This window comes from Frankliniella occidentalis, unplaced genomic scaffold (assembly GCF_000697945.3).
Source record: "Frankliniella occidentalis isolate FOCC.00 unplaced genomic scaffold, Focc_3.1 Scaffold26, whole genome shotgun sequence".
In the NCBI taxonomy this organism is placed as follows: domain Eukaryota; kingdom Metazoa; phylum Arthropoda; class Insecta; order Thysanoptera; family Thripidae; genus Frankliniella; species Frankliniella occidentalis.
In genome coordinates, this window is record NW_026267156.1 from 1,883,586 (window position 1) to 1,893,660 (window position 10,075).

General features: G+C 51.5%; 1 protein-coding gene across 7 annotated transcripts in view; it reads right to left on the bottom strand.

Moving 5' to 3' along the window:
- LOC113208659 (uncharacterized) overlaps positions 1-10,075 on the bottom strand; it is a 199,034-nt gene that overhangs the window by 140,041 nt on the left and 48,918 nt on the right. For 6 of the 7 annotated variants that reach the window (XR_008010907.1, XR_008010906.1, XM_052265337.1 and 3 more), the window contains exon 2: positions 8,554-8,613. The exons of the other annotated variant lie outside the window; for it this stretch is intronic. The gene's annotated coding sequence lies outside the window, so the exon portion shown is untranslated. The remainder of the gene's footprint in view (positions 1-8,553; positions 8,614-10,075) is intronic. 7 annotated transcript variants of the gene reach the window in all.

Below are 10,075 nucleotides of genomic sequence, written 5' to 3' on the forward strand. Positions count from 1 at the left end.
CCGGCGCGCGCATCTACCGCGAGAAAAATTGTACAGAATTTGACTGAAAACCGGATCCTTCTCACTCTCTCGATCTCTCAACGCGCCTAGGCAGATCGCGTCCATGTCTACGTGCAGCGCGAAACGAGAGCACACCGCGCAGAAAAAAAAATACAGAAATACAAGGGTAAGAGAGACGGGCATTAGACTTGCTTTGCAAAAATTATGGAAAAAAGTTGCATACACATTCTAACAATAAACTGAACCTTAAATATTATGTACGGCAAAGCAGGAGTCGTGTACGGCTCAATTAAAACCTGTCAAAAGAAAGCTCCCGAGAAGTAAGAGTAAGATGGAATCTAATTTCGGGGAAAATTAACCGTCCAGCTTATATGATACGATTCGGTATGTGTGTGAGACAGAGAAGGAGGAAGAAAGGGAAAAAGAGGAGGGAGGGAGAGAGACATGAGAAATGTAGGCCACCGTGGCCAGACTTGGACTACGGCAAGCCGCGCGCCACGCCCCAGCGACCAAAAGGGAAATGAATCAATTACCTTCATGAAGATCCCCCGACAGGTGCCACACTGCATCAGGCGGCTGGGTGCGGGTCCACGGGGTTAATACCGCGCTCGGTACACTACAACCGCTGGAAGAATTGCAACCCTTTTGGCTTGGAGTATAGCCATCATAACTTGTTCCACATAGATAGTGAACTCGGAACGGTCCAAAAGTTTCTACTATTCGTAACGTCTCATTGTAAAGGGTGACATTTGGAGAATGAATTTAACATGTTATACCCGTTTTAAATAAAACAAATCTTTTTGAGGGACGGTAAAAGGGGGTGGATTTTGGCCCCAGGGGTTTAACATGATTATTATCTTGCTGTCATATTTACATCACTACGGGAAAGACGGAGGTAAGAGTCGGGGAAAGACATGGGGGGAAGGGGGGGGGGGGCAGGCTTGCCCTTTGGACGTCACACACGTGAGCGTGCCCGACTCCCATGCAGCTCAGTGCCCCTCATTAGACACGTTTGACACATTGGGACAATGGGGCGGCGGGCCAAATGGATTAGGCAACACGCCACGCCCCGCCGCACCCCGCCACGCTCCGCCACGCCCCGCCAAGGCACGCCCCGCGCTGCACCACGCCCCGCCACGCCCCGGGCTCCTCCTCCTTCTATGTCTGGATGCCGATAAGGAATCATGACAATCAGATAGACTCGGGGCGTGGCGGGGCGTGGCGGGGCGTGGCGGAAGGAGCGCGCGCGCGGGGGTCACAGGGCGTGGACACGATTGCGGACATGCATCACGCTACAGAGAGAATATACCACTCGATGACTAACCAGTATAAATAATAGGCTGAGCTCCGCGCAGCTCCGCGATGGTGGCAGCACTGCTATAGTCGTGGTGCCCACTAGAAGGCCGCGGGCGCCACTAAACGTACCGCAATACTGTGTTTAACACCGCAGCAGCAGCAGCATCATATTTTTTTTTCTTTAATTGAATCAGAGATAACCACGTCACATAGCTCAACAAAATACTCTATAAACAAGCATGTGGCAAAACACAATACCTCAACGACACGTAACATGCACATAAATGGTTGGCACATCACTCACAACAGAAATTGTGGGCAAATTAGGACATCTTCGAAAATTCTAACACATTTATCTCGCTCATTTTTCCAAGAAAAATTTTGGGTGGAGAAGGGGCCTTCTATCACAAATTATAGTTACATTTCAGCTAGCCACACATGTGTTTGTTTCAGCCGTACATACAATCATTAGTAACTTTCCATCGAATTAACAACAATTTCAGAAAAAAACGGTAAATAATCGACGTGTTCTTTTTTTCTTCTATAAATATACTTGTTTAACTGCGCCACGTACCGATACATTACACGGCTGTGGTTTGTCTGGCGGCGACAGTCATACCGACCGTAATTGAGCAGAACCGCGCGCAAAGAGCAGTAAAAAGAAGCTCATAGCCGTGCCCCTGAGAGGCGCGAGGAGGGGAAGGGAGGCAGGGGAGTGACGCAACGCGCCGCTCGTGAGGAGGTGCGAACGGAGAAAGAGGGAGAAGGAGAGAAAGAGAGGCAGAGAGAAGAGAGCATGAAGGAGAGTAAACTGCCATACTCTGCTACTCCCCAGAAGTACGGCCCAAGTTCACACACATCAGATCAACTTTGCAAAAGCATCAATTTTCCGACATCAACCTTTTTTTTTTTTAGTTTACTGGAGGTAAAATTCCGATCAAATTTTGATTGATTTACGATGGGGAAATAACATTTTCACGAGCTTACCTTGCACTTTGGAGGATATAACAATAATAACGTGGAGACTCCAACAAACACACATGGCAGGCGCTTGGCTGCTGCTGCTGCTGCTGCAGCGGGACGCGAAGACTCTGCATTGCATAACTTTAAGGGCCACACTGCAGTGCGGTGGTATTCGCGGCCAAGGCGGCGGCGCGGCGTGGCGCGGTGAGGCGCATGGAGCCGCTCGGCGGTCTGCACGGCAGTAGTGCCAACCACCACGAAGGCGCTGGCGCTGGAGCTCCGGCAGGTTGGCAGCCCTGGGACGCAATTATCATCGCTACAGATAATTTGAGCGGCATTTCGTAAGGGCCGTACAAAAATTAGTGGGGTTCTTTCTGTGCGGCGCTCTAGGTGATTTTTGCGCTCATAATAAAATGAACGTATTTCCGACGCCATGGTACGGTATAGTAGAAATCTTACCCAAACTTATTTATAATGGCTCCCAAACTACTTGTATTTACGAGTATGGATCCGTTCTTTACTCGAGTAAAGGGAAAGTGCCACAGAAATTATTCTAAACCTCAAAACGGGCTCTAGTTTTGGAAGCAGGCCCCTAAAAACTATTACGTGGTATTGTGGCACTGCACCATACTTGAGCGCGGGCATGTTGCCATTGGAAATATACCAAGAATCACTGACAACAAACACGAAAAACCAAAGAAAACGAAAATTGAGAAAATAACCCGCGCCGCCCGCGCCTCACATTTCGCCATGAGTGGTACCAGAAGTGCGCGCCATTAGTGCCGCAGCGGGGGCCTCGATAGCGCCGGCCGCCCAAAATAACCCGGCCGTTCGGGGCGGCCGTCGCGTTCCATTATTTCAGCAGAAAGCGGCGGCCGGCCGTAAAAACCGAGCGGACTCATGGACCCGCTGCACCGAAGGACGCACGCATGCGTGGCAGCGCCGAGCAGCGCGGAGCAAGCGCGTAGGCTTCACGGCGCAAAGTATGAGGCTGCGGCTAGAGCACGACGAAACGGCGATCATCAACAAGGTTAATCATGATATCACTACCACATTATTATAATTGTATTTCCATTTCTATATTAGTATTATTATTATTACGCCGCAGTATGTCTTTTAAAAACACGAATAATTTTGACTGATTTTTTTTATTAAGACGAAAGTTGCATCCATGGAAGCAAAAATAAACTGATAAAGGCATGTTGCAAAACAAAACAAAAAGAACAACAAACAACAATTGAACAGACCGGAAAAGGGGGTGGGCAAGAGGGGGGGGGGGTAAGACCACACGATTATTCACTTATTGAGCTTATCTCTGGACTCCTTCATTAATCTCCTCGTCATCGGGCCGCCGGGCCTCCGGGGCCGGGCCTTAAGCCGAGGCTAAAGGCTCTCGCTGTAAAATCAAGACAGCGGCGCGGCAGCCGAACAATGAGGGATCAGCCTCGGACACGATACGGCACGCAATCTGAGGCACGACCGGGAGGGCCGGGCCGGCCGGGCCGCCGGGCCGGGCCACGCCAAAGGACAAGGAGGCTGCCAAATTGATCGCAATACCAATAGGCACAACAAAAGACAGAGTGCCCGCGACCTTGACGCCCGCCGACCTCCCCCCTCCCCCCTTTCCCCGGACCCTCCGAACGCAACGCACATCTGTTGGTTGGAAAACAGTTTCGTTTATCACTAACATAAGCTGTCTTATTAATTGAACAAGGAGAAAATTACAAGCTTGCAGTTCACACACACAACAGCGATAGACGTTTTTCATAGCGACAAATGACTCTACTCTTATATCCCCCGATATACGATTATGATGTGGGCACATGGGGACATTACGCGAAAATTGAGACGTTTCCCCATTGCTCCGTTGCGTACAGCATAATGATAAAAACTAGCGATTTCTGCCGCGTGCGCTCGGCCAATTACCGCCGTTGGAACAGAATATTTAGAACGGGAAATAAGTTAACGGGGCGCACTGTGGTGCCGGGCCGTGAGCTTTACGACGTTTGGCGAACGTTTCACATTTTGCGTGCGAATATGCCTTTTTTTCTAATCCACAATTTGTATAATGCATAAAATTTTCATTAATCAAGAGTCTCTTATCAGTTTTTTAAAAGAATGCCATGTGTTTCTATGACTTAGGTCCTACGCTGACGCGGTGGTGTGCGATACATGCACAGTCGCACACCCCGGCACACCCGGATACGCACACCGAGCGAGGGAGAGAGAGAGTCTGAGAGACCGCGACTCAAACGCAAGCTCAAACGTCCCGAACCAGCAAACCGATCCTCGCACCTCTTCCTCTCTACCCCTCTTGCATACCCAAGAGCGACAGAGAAAGAGAGTGAGATGATTCTGACGCTGCTCGGCCACAGGCAGAGCCAGGCTAGACTACATGGCTGGAGGCCTATGGGCAGTCCACGACGGGCAGTCCGCGGGCAGGCCACAGGCCAAGGACACGCATCAACCACCGCCCCGCTCCAGCCCGTTCAGGCTCGCTCCAGCCCGTACTAAGGATTCGTATGTATACATAGCTAAGTTTGTGTGCATGCATGAGATTACGTATAATATTGATCCATTGCAACGAAATAAAGTCGTTCACATACTTTCGGAAAAGCTACACGTTAAAATTGTCTATCTACGTAAGAAATTCGACGTGAATTACACAGAGGTATTTAAAAGAATACATACACGAAGCTCAGTGAGCGTTCCCCAATAACTGACCCCCTTTAATCCTCTTCAAAACAGAAAATTTTAAAAATATTTTCTAAAGGGAAAAAACGCTTGGTTCGGTATAGGTTTGATCGTAAACTATATTATCAGCTCACGCTCTACTCAACGGCCGGATCAGCCAGTCGGCTGGCCCTCCGCTAATGAGCCAAAAACCCCATCGGCGGTGGGGCATCATCACACCAGGCCAGCCCGCCGGCCCGGGAAGGGACCCCGCCCCGCCTCGCCGCTAGAGGCGCTTGAGGCGCGGCGTTGATCGCTTAAGCGTGCAGTTTTCACTCAGCCCGTCCGGCCCGGATGATTGAATACGGTTAACAACAGGCCGCTCTGCACCCATCCCTTTTCTAAGATAAACAAGAGACGAGCAGTGCAGGAATCTTAATCGCGCAGCAGCCAGCGGACCAAACGGGAGAGACACTTCAGCACCCGTGCCGTACCACAAGCACCCGCCCCGAGCAAACAAAGAGCAGGCTATACAACTGTGCGACCGAGCGCGGGATGCATAGGTCACTGGGTTCGTTACAAGTGCGGTCGTGCGTTTAGGCCCTCCACGCGGTGAAGATATGCTTATCTACACGAAGAATAAAGCTTCATATATTATGCGAAAAATACTGGAAGTTTACACTGATGAAAAAAATGATCTTATAATACAACAATTAATGAAAATTTACAAGAAAATATCGGAACAAATAATTTGGTAGCAAACTTGTGAAAGTGCAGGAAGTCCGTGCTGCTGCAGCTCACGTAGGTCGAACGTATCAAAACGACTAGGTGACACGAGAGGACCTGTGGCAGACGGGCAGAGGCTCTAGTGAGCTCCTACGCCCAAGCGCTGCGTGCCTGTCTCCCAGGGGGTTGCCTTTCGCAACGACACAAAGAGTGTCGCAGCCGAGCCAAATGTCAGCCCGGCAGAGGGGCGGGGACCCTCAAGGGGACCCTCCCGTATTCAAATGCAAGCGCCCCCAACTGCTGCAGCGGGAGCGCGAGAGCGAAGCGCCCGTCGCGGGGTAACCCGCACTGCTCCCAGAAAATGATAGTCATGGAACAAGGTGAAATGCGTTGCTTCAACGCTATTTTACCTCAAAAAAATACAAGGAAAATAGTCTTTAACTCGAGAATTTCCTTAGATCAACTTAATTTCCTTGAAATTGATGGAAAAACCTTAAACCAAGGTCGAAAATTACCTAGTATTTTTTAAAGGAAATTCCTTGGTTTAAGGATACCATTTCCTGGGTGTGGAAACTATTATGTGTGAATGTTGCATAGCTAGTAGGTGTGTGAACTCTAATCCTCACACTTGCACGCGTATAAGGGCAAACAATTTCCTCGGAATTTGGCATGGTTGCACAAGCGTACAAATATAGAAATTCACTCGCGCCTCCAAGTGTGCGACATTCACGCACTAGGGGGGTTTCCTGTGCATACCAGGCTAATGTTGCAGCCAGGCGCAGAGGCACCGCTGCCCGGACAGGACGCGGCGACCGAGTATGAGCAGGAGAGTAGAGTCGGCGCTCAAATGATGACGACTACTGCGCCTTTTGCTGCCTGCTCGTTGCAGACCGACCGGTCAACGCTGCAAGTAAGAGAGCTGCCCATTGAAAAGTAACGCCCTTCCACCACCACCCGCTCCCACAGACACACAGACACAAACACACACACACACAGTGCGGCAGTGCATTTGTGCGCGTGGTAAAAATGCTTTACGCACAAGGCTCCGCGCGTGTTTCTTCACCCTATCGTCGCGGCGCCGGCCAGTGGTGCCTTGCAGCAGCAGCAGCACCGGCCAAAGCCTTTTTCTCGTAAAGAACCTCGCGGCGAGAAATTTATCACGTCGCCATGCCAGGCAGCAGCAGCAGCAGCAACAGCGGGAGGCGAGGCGTGTGCGGCGGCGTCGGCGGGGTGACGCGCACGGTGGCCCGGCGCATGTGTCGCGCCTGACCTTTTCGGCACGGACTGTACGTGAGAGCCGCGTGCCGCAATCGCGGCAGGGGCGGCAGCAGCCGCAACCATTCAGGCGGCACCAGATTCGACCCCCCACCGGCGCCGCTCTGACTCCGGGGTGCTACGTTTCCTGCTGCAGCTCTCTTTTACGCGCGCGGCGCTTCCGAGCGCCTGACGGGTAGGCAACGCGGTGGCACCGGCGCGCAGCGGAACTGCCCACCCGCCAGGCGCTACGCTGAGACAGAATATGAATACATCTCTCACACAGTCTCTCTCTCTCTCTCTCTCTCTCTCTCTCTCTCTCTCTCTCTCTCTCTCTCTCTCTCTCTCTCTCTCCACAAGGCTGCCGGCCGCTGTCGCGAAGGTGCTCGCCTCCTACACTGCCCTCGGGCGGTCGCGGACAACGGCGGCAGGCAGGGCGGGGAGTGGCTGTGGCCGCCGCGTCGGTCAACTCTCTAGTCGCGACTTGGGCGTGGCGGGGCGCGGCGAGGTCGGTAGGTCGGCGGGTCAGCCTCGAGCGCCGCCCCATCCCCATCCTTCACTACCCCCCTCCTCCCCCACCCTACACCCTTGACGGCGGCAGCCTCAATAAATTTCAGACGTGCCACCGGACAAGACAACGCACGCGTCTGTGAGCTGCGCGCGCCGCCCGCGCTTGCAAAACGGCACGGTAGCCACTCCCACCGCGCAAGTATGCGGCCCGCGAACTTACAGTTTATACTCATAAAGTAAAAATAAAAACGCAGTACCGTTCATCCATCTAAACACAATGACGGGAATTTTGTAGGAATTAGTAAATAACGGTGACGGTGAGCGTTTTTCATTCTCAAGGAAGCGAGCAGAGCGTGGTAAAATTTAATTTGAATTCCAACGTTTGCAACGACACCGAAGCGTGTCAATGGAAAGTGACACCTTGGCTTTACGCAAGATGTCCGCGTCCCCTCCAATGCTCTAGCCCCCCGCCCCGCTTCTCTTATTCCCCCTTTTCCCTCTCTTCGACCTTTTCTTGGCAAAGTTCCTCCGCCGCGGCGTACTGAATGAAATGTTCCACGACCGCGAGGTGCACCGGCAGGGGTCCCGACGAGGCGGGGGTCCCCCGGGTCCCCTGAGGGGGTCCCTAAGGGTCGCCAGGGGCCCCAGATCAGAGATGAAGGCTATCTGCTCCACATGGCCTGACCCCGACCAGGCGGGGCATTCGATACGCCAAAGGACACTTTCGGTTGGGAAATAGCACAGCAAGCGGCACTTGGCAAGACACTTAAGACACTACTGAAAGCAATTATCACGTTGACTCGCATTTTAATTACTTGATTTTAATGTCATAGGAGCAAGACCTTTTAAGAAGACACGATGAAAAAAATAAAAGATTTTGTTGATTCGAGAAAATTTCATAGAAAAAATCATACATGGTGTGCAACTATTTCAGACACGACTCTACAATAGAATAGAGTTTAGCTAGCACGGAGCAAAACTGAGAACATGCTTCAATCCTTACATAACAAGAAATAACTACAAGTGAAAGACCAAATGACTAAAACAGAGTTTGCAGTGTAATTAACCTGATTTTTCCTCTGCCAGGCAAAAGATGCAGGAACCAGGTAACTGAGTTTTCTATTCACATACCTTGGTGGTGGTCTACATTTCCGCGCAGGAGGACGAGTGTGGGCGGCAAAGAGTAGATTCCTATTAAAAAAGGGAAAGAAAAAATGTCTCAAAACAAAACAAAAAACACAAAAAACTAGAGACGGGCACCAAACACTCACAGTCAACAACGTTTTAAAAGAAAAACACAAAAAAAAACTCTTTTTAAAGACACAAAAAACAGAAAAAAACACTAAAAGGAGGGGCAACACACACCGACTCACACACACACTAAATCACATTCACACACACACACGCACACCACGGGCTGCTTCCTAGGCCCCTCCCCTCGCCACCGCCGCGCGCGCTCCTTTACCGACAAATCGCCTTCCGGCGCCGCGCCACGCCACGCCACGCCGCGGCATTCCCGCGTCGCGCGTTCAAAACTACATCAGCGCGGCCCGTAATGGCTCACTTTAGCGTTAGCGCGCGCGCCACGTCCGAGAATGCGCGCGCAAAAACAGATGTGGGCAAAACGCACTCTCTTCTCTCACCGCCCTCCCGCTCTCCTTTTCTCTCTTCTTTTCTCTCGTTTTCTTCTCTCTCTCTCCCTCTCTCTCTCTCTCTCTCTCTCTCTCTCTCTCTCTCTCTCTCGCGCGCGCGCGCGCGCGCGAGCGCGCTCACTCACTCGCTCTCTTTCTCTCTCTCTCTCTCGCATCCTCTTTTCCTCGCGCTTTGCCCCTTCAATGTCAAAGTTGGCGCTCCAGCGCGAACTGCTGACTGGAGTTCGACTCGGATGCGCTCTGCTCCGCACCGCTGCTGCCGCTCGAGGATCGCGTTCGGATAACCCCGCGCGCCTACCCGATCGTTTCCGAACGCATCGTCGGCGCGAGGCGTATGACGGCTTGGATTTATTCAACCACCTGTCCAAAGTGACGGAGGATTTTTCATACCGACATGCTGCAGCTTCTACCCCTACGGCACACGTCGAAATGTTCTTAGGAATCATAACGCCCGCCGGATTGACCACCTCCGCCGAGCGTTTAGTCAAGCGGGCGACAGGTAAAAAGAGTAGGGGGATTTAAAGGAGAAAAAAAAGGCAACGGTTGTCATTCCAAAGTGATATAGACGCCTGCCTACCCAGACTGCCGACCCGACGTCTCTAGCCTTTGCACAGCAGGATGTCGAGCTAAGGTCACATTAGGGACGTCAAATGTAACTTATCCCCGGAGCTACGAGAAAAAACTAAAGATAAGTAATAGTGTACTTCTATTGCTGGCAGGTGAAATTATCATTCAATCGAATTCCGTCTCGTTCGCTTCTCCAAGAGAGACACTCATCAATGAGCTTCGAATTTCTTTTTAAAAACCGATCATCAATATTCTGCATCTCCGAACCAGCCTAACCAGAAACAACGAAGACTGACTCTCCCGCCGCACCCCACCTATTTGATAGATACACGTAGAAGGAGTATTGTCTCTCCTCTTCGCGCTTGCTCGCCGCTCGCCCAATCTTCGACAGAGGAAAAAGAGAGAGAGGGGTGGTGAGGGGGAGTGGAGGAGAG